Source organism: Oncorhynchus masou, chromosome 32 (genome assembly GCF_036934945.1).
Source record: "Oncorhynchus masou masou isolate Uvic2021 chromosome 32, UVic_Omas_1.1, whole genome shotgun sequence".
In the NCBI taxonomy this organism is placed as follows: Eukaryota; Metazoa; Chordata; class Actinopteri; order Salmoniformes; family Salmonidae; genus Oncorhynchus; species Oncorhynchus masou.
Genome location: NC_088243.1, coordinates 69,644,138 through 69,653,127, shown reverse-complemented (window position 1 = coordinate 69,653,127; position 8,990 = coordinate 69,644,138).

The window sequence follows — 8,990 nt, the reverse complement described above, 5'->3', positions numbered from 1 at the left end:
CCACTATAGCAGGAAAAATTGCATTACAAATATGAGAATGATTAAATTGGAAAAAATGTAAGTGGAAAACCACACTACAGGCTGTTCCAACTGTGATGTAATGTCCTTAAAACAAGTCAAAATGAGGCTCAGTAGTGTGTGTGGCCTCCACGTGCCTGTATGACCTCCTTACAACGCCTGGGCATGCTCCTGATGAGGTGGTGGATGGTCTCCTGAGGGATCTCCTCACAGACCTGGACTAAAGCATCCGCCAACTCCTGGACAGTCTGTGGTGCAACGTGGCGTTGGTGGATGGAGCGAGACATGATGTCCCAGACGTGCTCAATTAGATTCAGGTCTGAGGAACGGGCGGGCCAGTCCATAGCATCAATGCCTTCCTCTTGCAGGAACTGCTGACACACTCCAGCCACATGAGGTCTAGCATTGTCTTGCATTAGGAGGAACCCAGGGCCAACCGCACCAGCATATGGTCTCACAAGGTGTCTAAGGATCTCATCTCGGTACCTAATGGCAGTCAGGCTACCTCTGGCGAGCACATTTAGGGCTGTGCGTCCCCCCTAAAGAAATGCCACCCCACACCATGACTGACCCACTGCCAAACCGGTCATGCTGGAGGATGTTGCAGGCAACAGAATGTTCTCGACGGCGTCTCCAGACTCTGTCACGTCTATCACATGTGCTCAGTGTGAACCTGCTTTCATCTGTGAAGAGTACAGGGCACCAGTGGCGAATTTGCCAATCTTGGTGTTCTCTGGCAAATGAAAAACGTCCTGCATGGTGTTGGTCTGTAAGCACAACCCCCACCTGTGGATGTCGGGCCCTCATACCACCCTCATGGAGTCTGTTTCTGACCGTTTGAGCAGACACATGCACATTTGTGGCCTGCTGGAGGTCATTTTGCAGGGCTCTGGCAGTGCTCCTCCTGCTCCTCCTTGCACAAAGGCGGAGGTAGCGGTCCTGCTGCTAGGTTGTTGCCCTCCTACGGCCTCCTCCACATCTCCTGATGTACTGGCCTGTCTCCTGGTAGCGCCTTCCATGCTCTGGACACTACGCTGACAGACACAGCAAACCTTCTTGCCACAGCTAGCATAGATCTGCCATCCTGGATGAGCTGCACTACCTGAGCCACTTGTGTGGGTTGTAGACTCCGTCTCATGCGACCACTAGAGTGAAAGCACCGCCAGCATTCAAAAGTGACCAAAACATCAGCCAGGAAGCATAGGAACTGAGAAGTGGTCTGTGGTCCCCACCTGCAGAACCACTCCTTTATTGGGGGTGTCTTGCTAATTGCCTATAATTTCCACCTGTTGTCTATTCCATTTGCACAACAGGATGTGAAATTTATTGTCAATCAGTGTTGCTTCCTAAGTTTGTTTTCACAGAAGTGTGATTGACTTGGAGTTACATTGTGTTGTTTAAGTGTTCCCCTGGTTAGGTCAGGGTGTGACTAGGGTGGGTACTCTAGTTGTTGTATGTCTAGAGTTTTTGTCATCTAGGGTTGTTGTATGTCTATGTTGGCCTGATATGGTTCCCAATCAGAGACAGCTGTTTATCATTGTCTCTGATTGGGGATCATACTTAGGTAGCCATTTCCCCATTGTTAGTTGTGGGATCTTGTCTATGTTTAGTTGCCTGTCTGCACTATTTGTATAGTGTTTCGTTAGTTGATCCCCTCCAAATTCAAAAAAGGAATTGACCATGGTGTTAAGCTTAGTCACGTCAGAGCCAATGTGTTGCTTCGCTGACCACCTTGCTATCATAGTATAATATAAACACTAAGCATAGAGTATTGCTCCCAGAGCCTTAGAAGACAGGACTGCAACAGACAGAGGCCAAGCCATTAATAAACCTATTTACATGAATAACACAGCCCACGTGGTATAATCTACAGCTGCGGTCTGAGGCTCTGCCTGCGTACCAAATGTCACCCCTTTCCCCTTTATAGTGCACTACTTTTGACCAGACCCCTATGGGGAAGTAGTGTGAGTGTGCGTTCGTCTGTGTGTGTGTGGACAATGTAAAATGCCCACAAGCAGTTACACTGACACTTTCTGACAGTAACAAATACCATGGGCATAGTTATTGGACCTAGAGATTAGGCCATATGGGGGGGGGGGACCTTGAAAAGTCAATACCATAAACATGTACCAGTTAATAGCTACACCCATTTTTCACTCCCTCCGTTCACAGAAAACATAAATGGTTGTCATAACTCACTGTACAGCGACAGGTTTTCAATTTCAAAAGACGGGCGGGGTGGGTGGGGGGTAAGACCTTAGGTGAAAGTCAATTCTGTAAGATTTTACCAGTTAATAATACCACCCATTTCTCACAACCTATTCAGCCATTATACCACACTCAACACATTGACTAGGCTTCGTGAGAGTCTCCCCTTTCCACAGTGGGGTCATATTAGTTCGTAGCCCAAACGGTTCGGATGCTACAGACAGAAGTTGGTATATCGACGGTACCGACTTCAGACAAGTCCCGTGGGGTTTATGGGGTTGTAGGCTAAACCATTCGGATGCTACAGACGTTTTCATGAGAAGACCGAATTTAAGGATTTCTCCTGGTCTGACAAACAGCCCTGTAGCTCTGCCTCTTTCCACCTCAGATGTGGAAGGCGGACATAAGCGGATGCAGTGGAATGAGACGCAGCCCATGTAACAACAACAAAAATATCTCTGTCTGTCAATCTACTCTAGGGTGTTAAAATCTTTGTCTTTCTAATGTCTAATTCTCTTTTTGTCCTTGGAAGAGTCATTTTTACTTAAAGCTGCAATCAGCGGTTGAAACAATATCAAAGCCAATCCCACCCCAGTTTCGGTAAAAAGCTGAGGGATGGGGCTGGAGAAATGTAACCACTTTCGAAATCATAGAAAGAGATATGTATGCAAGGACTGACCATCCATGATATCAATTTGTTTTAACCATGTTTTGAGGCTATAGTGCTTGTTTAACCTTACAAACATTTGACTTTAACAAGCTTATATTTTGGTTTATGATGGTTTATGACAGTTGAACTAAGTGCATTCTTTGGGAAACAATAGGTCCATATAATTAATGTGTAAGTCAAAAAAATGGATGTAGCAACTGCCCCTTTAACTACAGTAGGTAGTCCCACTGAGGTCAGAAGACCTCTTTCCCAAGGGAGAATGACCGACCACTTGAAGAGTGACAGATCTGGTTAATAAAACGGTATAGACACTCAGACACCCAAGTGTACAATACCGTCAGCATGAACTATATTTATCTCTTGAGCTCACAGCTGCTAGGCCCTAGAGAGGCTGTCTTCTTCTAACACTGTCAAAGCCTGTCTCGATCATAAGGATACAAATAAATGCTATTAAATGTACTGATGTAAATTGAATGCTATAATGCTAAACGCTTATATTGCTAAAATATGATTTCCATGCATTTCTGTGTCTATTGCTTCCTTAATGATCATGTCAGATATTTAGACAGCCCTGAACAAGGTCAATTGATTGCCTTTTTCCCCAACATGTGATAACAATTTTTTTCACTCGGCAAGTCAGTTAAGAATAAATTCTTGTTTTCAATGGCAGCCTAGGAACAGTGGGTTAACTTACATGTTCAGGGCAGAATGCCAGATTTTTACCTTGTCAGTGTCACGGCCTGACCATAGAAAGCCTATATTTTCTATGGTAGAGTAGGTCAGGACGTGACTAGGGGTTTTAGTCTAGTTTATTATTTCTATGTGGGGTTCTAGGTTTATTTTCTATGTTGGTGTTTGTGTATGCTTCCCAATTAGAGGCAGCTGGTAATCGTTGTCTCTAATTGGGGATCATACTTAAGTTACATTTTGTCCATCTGTGGGTTATGGGATATTGTTTGTATGTATGTGTTTTGAGTTACTGCACATAGCATATCTGTAGTCACGGCTTGTTGTTAGTTTATTGTTTATTTGTTTTTGTCGTTGCTTAGTTTCACTTTCATTAAAATATGCGGAATTCAACATACGCTGCGCCTTGGTCCAATCATCATTATTACGAACAACGTGACAGTATATCCCCTCACAACGGGACCAAGCAGCATGCTCGGGGGGAGATGGCATCCTGGTCTTTGGAAGAGATCAGGGAGAGAATATTCTGGACTTGGGAGGAAATAATGTCAGGAGACAAGAGCCTGCTATGGAAGCAGGCGGAAGCAGCGAAGGAGGGACAGCGACAAAGTCGAGGAGGAAGGTCACAGAAACCCCAAGAAAAACATATTTGGGGGGCACATACAGCAGTCGGCGGGGCCGAGGAGTGAACCAGAGCCAGTCTGGGAGAAGAGGGATCATTTGGAGGAGAGTGAAATGGGAGAGTTGTTGAGTTGGTGGAGGATGCACGGTATTTGCCCTAAGGAATGTGTTGTCAGTTTGGTGCCACGGTCAGCTCCCCGTACTCGTCCTGAGAAGTGTGTTAACGTTCCGGAAAAATTGATACCGGCTATACCAGGTCTCCAGGGCACCTTAACAGCCCAGTACGTCCTGTGCCTGCTCCTCGTACTCTCCCTCAAGTGCGTGTCCCCAGTCAGGTACGTCCTGTGTCTGCTCCCAGCACTCGCCCTGAAGTGCGTGTCACCAGTCTGGCGCCACCTGTCCCGGCTCCATGCACCAGGCCTCCAGTGTGCCTCCCCAGTCCAGTACGTCCTGTGCCTGCTCCTCGCGCTCACCCAGAGGTGTGCGTCACCAGCCCGGTACCACCAGTGCCGGCCCCACGCACCAGGCTTCCTGCGACAATCCCCAGTCCGGAACCTCCTGCGACGGTCCACGGTCCGGAACCTCCTGCGATGGTCAACGGTCCGGAACCTCCAGCTCCATGGCCAGAGCCTTCCCCTGTGCCGATGCCCAGTCTTAGCACGGTGTCCAGTCCAGCTCCAAGGCCAGAGTCTTCTTCGGCATTGGTGCCAAGTCCAGGCATAGCGCCCAGTCCCGCTCCATGGCGGGAGATTTCCCCTGCGCCTAGGTCCAGTCCAGGCACAGTGTTCAGCCTGGGTCCATGGCTGGATCCGCAGGATGAGCGAGTACTTCTTCCTGCACCAGAGCCGCCACCGACACTAGATGTAACAGTATAACTTTAGACCGTCCCCTCGCCCATACCCGGGCTCGAACCAGGGACCCTCTGCACACATCAACAACAGTCACCCATCGCTCCACATCAAGCATCGTTACCCATCGCTCCACAAAAGCAGGGCAAGGGGAACCACTACTTCAAGGTCTCAGAGCAAGTGATGTCACCGATTGAAACGCTATTTAGCGCGCACCACAGCTAACTAAGCTAGCCGTTTCACATCCGTTACACTCACCCCCCTTTTGACCTCCTCCTTTTCCACAGCAACCAGTGATCCGGGTCAATAGCATCAATGTAACAGTATAACTTTAGACCGTCCCCTCGCCCATACCCGGGCTCGAACCAGGGACCCTCTGCACACATCAACAACAGTCACCCATCGCTCCACATCAAGCATCGTTACCCATCGCTCCACAAAAGCAGGGCAAGGGGAACCACTACTTCAAGGTCTCAGAGCAAGTGATGTCACCAATTGAAACGCTATTTAGCGCGCACCACAGCTAACTAAGCTAGCCGTTTCACATCCGTTACATAGACACGCCCCTAACCCTCACTTTTTTTCAGGTTTGTGGTCGGAGTCCGCACCTTTGGGGGACTCCGACCACAAAATTATGTTAGCACAGCAATTATGTTAGCACAGCAGAAAACTGTTCTGATTAAAGAAGCTATACAACTGTCCCTCTTTAGACTAGTTGAGTATCTGGAGCATCAGCATTTGTGGGTTCAATTACAGGCTCAAAATGGCCAGAAACAAAGTACTTTCTTCTGAAACTCATCAGTCTATTCTTGTTCTGAGAAATGAAGGCTATTCCATGAGAGAAATTGCCAAGAAACTGAAGATCTCGTACAACGCTGTGTACTACTCCCTTCACAGAACAGTGAAAACTGGCTCTAACCAGAATAGAAAGGGGAGTGGGAGGCCCCAATGCACAACTGAGCAAGACTACAAGTACATTAGAGTATTTAGTTTGAGAAACAGACGCCTCACAGATACTCAACTAGTCTAAAGAAGGCCCTTTTATTGCTTCTTTAATCAGAACAACAGTTTTCTGCTGTGCTAACAACATTGCAAAAGGGTTTTCTAATGATCAAGTAGCCTTTTAAAATGACAAACTTGGATTAGCTAACACAACGTGCCATTGGAACACAGGAGTGATGGTTGCTGATAATGGGCCTCTGTACGCCCATGTAGATATTCCATTAAAAATCTGCCGTTTCCAGCTACAATAGTCATTTACAACATTAACAATGTCTACACTGTATTTCTGATCAATTTGATATTATTGTAATGGACAAAAAACATGCTTTTCTTTCAAAAACAAGTACATTTCTAAGTGACCACAATCTTTTGAACGGCAGTGTATATCATAACAGCTTTTCAGAAGTTATCTGTAGGTCAACACCACATGCAGCCAATAGGTTTTCACCAATGGGCAATTTTTTAAAACTCAGCTAGCTACAAGAAAACTAGAGAAATCTAATTCGAGCTACAGAGTCAGGTCACGCCTCACTCTCTCCAGTCCCATATGTGTAACACCTCTCAGAGTAGGAAAGTGCTGAGCGCTGAGAAAATGTATTCCTACTTTTATGGGTAAGAATAAAAGTTATGCCTAAAACGTCTTAAGACCTTTAGTCCTTTCAATAAACCATTAGGAAGACCTTATTAACCGCTGTCCTAACCTGTTTGAAGCTGTCAGGTGCAAGCAGATGGCTTTCGTGAATCTGCCTGGGCCATGCCATAGAGTGAATAATGACTTGGAAATTATCAAGTTGTATCGACCAATCGCATCGCCTGTCTGTGTAACAGAGGTGGTCGTGAGCAAAAATACAAATGAGCCTTCTCTGCAAGATAATGGACAGTACTCCTCTTCTTGTTTTTTTTCTTCTTTATTTGAACCAGGCTTGTTTGATGATTGACCTTGCTTGAGACCTGAAGACCCGCATTAGCTAACCAAACAAATGTTTAGGCTTTAGCTCAGCAGGCTAACATAGCCTTGTGGTATAAAGGAGACCAGGGTTAGAAACCTGGTGCGTCACACTGGTAGTATAAAATCTCATCAAGCAATTCCAGCCAATGGTGAAATAGGCACTGCGTTGACTCATCTGAACGGAGGGAGTTGCCTGTTGATTTAGGATTTGTCAGTCTCATTCAAGCTCATTTTGATATCACTCACTACCTTTGAACTTTCTGCTACAAATTTGGCTCCTGCTTTGCACCGCTCTCTACAGTTCACCTGTTCTCCATGTGAACTTCTTTTGAGGGTATCAAAACTCCACCAACTCTGTCATATCGAGCACGAGTCTTCAATGGTTGAAGACCAAGCACTCCCACCACGTTGTGGAGCCCCAAATACAGATTGTTCTTTCTGACCGAGACATCTTCCGCACTTCAAGCACAGATGCACAGAGCTTCTTGTGCCATGTGGGCCACACACAGCGAGGGGTATTGATAGAGTAGCTGTACCATTCAATTGCCTCTGGTCATCACTCAATAGAGGTCTGGTTATGCTGCAGGCGGTCTCTCTGTTTATTGGCTAACAGCCCCTATTGCTAGAGTGAGCACAGAGGGATGTGTGCTAATCATGTTAATGGTAACTAGAATCCAAAGGACAGCCTGGTAATTGGATGGATGGCAACATCAGTTTTTTAGTGTTCACATGGTCTGGACAAACCTTGAGTTATCACACACACTGGAGACCTAAGGAGCATACATGTACATGTGAGAAGTGATATTTTGATTTAGGCTACTATAGCTCATATGATTGATGGATAATTATTGCTGGTGCATTTTTACCAGCCGCCCCACAGGAAATGAAAGCTGAGGGTAGACAGAAAATGCTTTCCACAAACTGCAGTGAGCTAAGTGATGCCGTACAACATCATCATCTGTCTGAACCTATAGCTAGTCTCCAGTCTTCCGGTACCAAAGCACCATCTGATACATCCATTCATATTGTCCATAAACTTCAATCCAGTTGGCAGCATGGGTTGAACGATTTGAATGAGAATGCCAACTTGGCATTGTGTCAAATGTGTGGCCAGGAATACCCTAAATCATTGTGTAAATCTGTGTTGTTGTTTTTGTTGCACTGCTTTGCTTTATCTTGGCCAGGTTGCAGTTGTAAATGAGAACTTGTTCTCAACTGGCCTACCTGCTTAAATAAAGGTGATATAAATAAATAAAACAATTAAAAATCCTCCCTGCTATGGAGGACAGGATGTCGATCTTCCTATTCCTGCCTTGCAACTCCCTGGATTCCTCCGGTGCCCCGTTGAGTTCTTTGTCCTCATCAGAAGACACAACATAGAGGTTGATCTGGGAGTTGGAGCTCTCCAACTGATTACCTGGCATTGGTATATCAGTGGGGCATGCAGTTGCATATTAATTCAAACCCAGTACATTGATTTGAATCCCCGACATCTTTTAACAGAGATACCATCTGCACTATGCTGCAAAACTGGAAAAGTTTATGTTTCCCAAGACAGACACTTGGGGTACAATTGGAGTAAAATAAATAGCTATGGTCGATTTGTACCATATGGTCTGAATGGGCAGACAAATTCTGCTCAGGTGTACAGGTGTGCTGAGTGAGCAATGCTGCAGTGCTGTCCTTGGTGAGCATGCTGCTGTGGTGGGCAGAATGTTCTGAAATGACGAAATGTGGTGAACAAAGCTGTCCAGGGTTCTGAATTGATCAATGTGGTGAGCGGAGCTGTCCAGGGTTCTTATATGGTCCAATGTGGCGTTTGCTGTCCATGGTGCTGAAATGGCCAATCTGACATTTATTGGGGCTGTCCCCGGATCTGAACTGACTGGCACTGTCATTTAACCCAATCATTTCACACATCCCTGTCATGTTCAGTTTTACAGTGCCATATAAAGACTTTTCTTTCACCCTTAATTGTTTAATATAC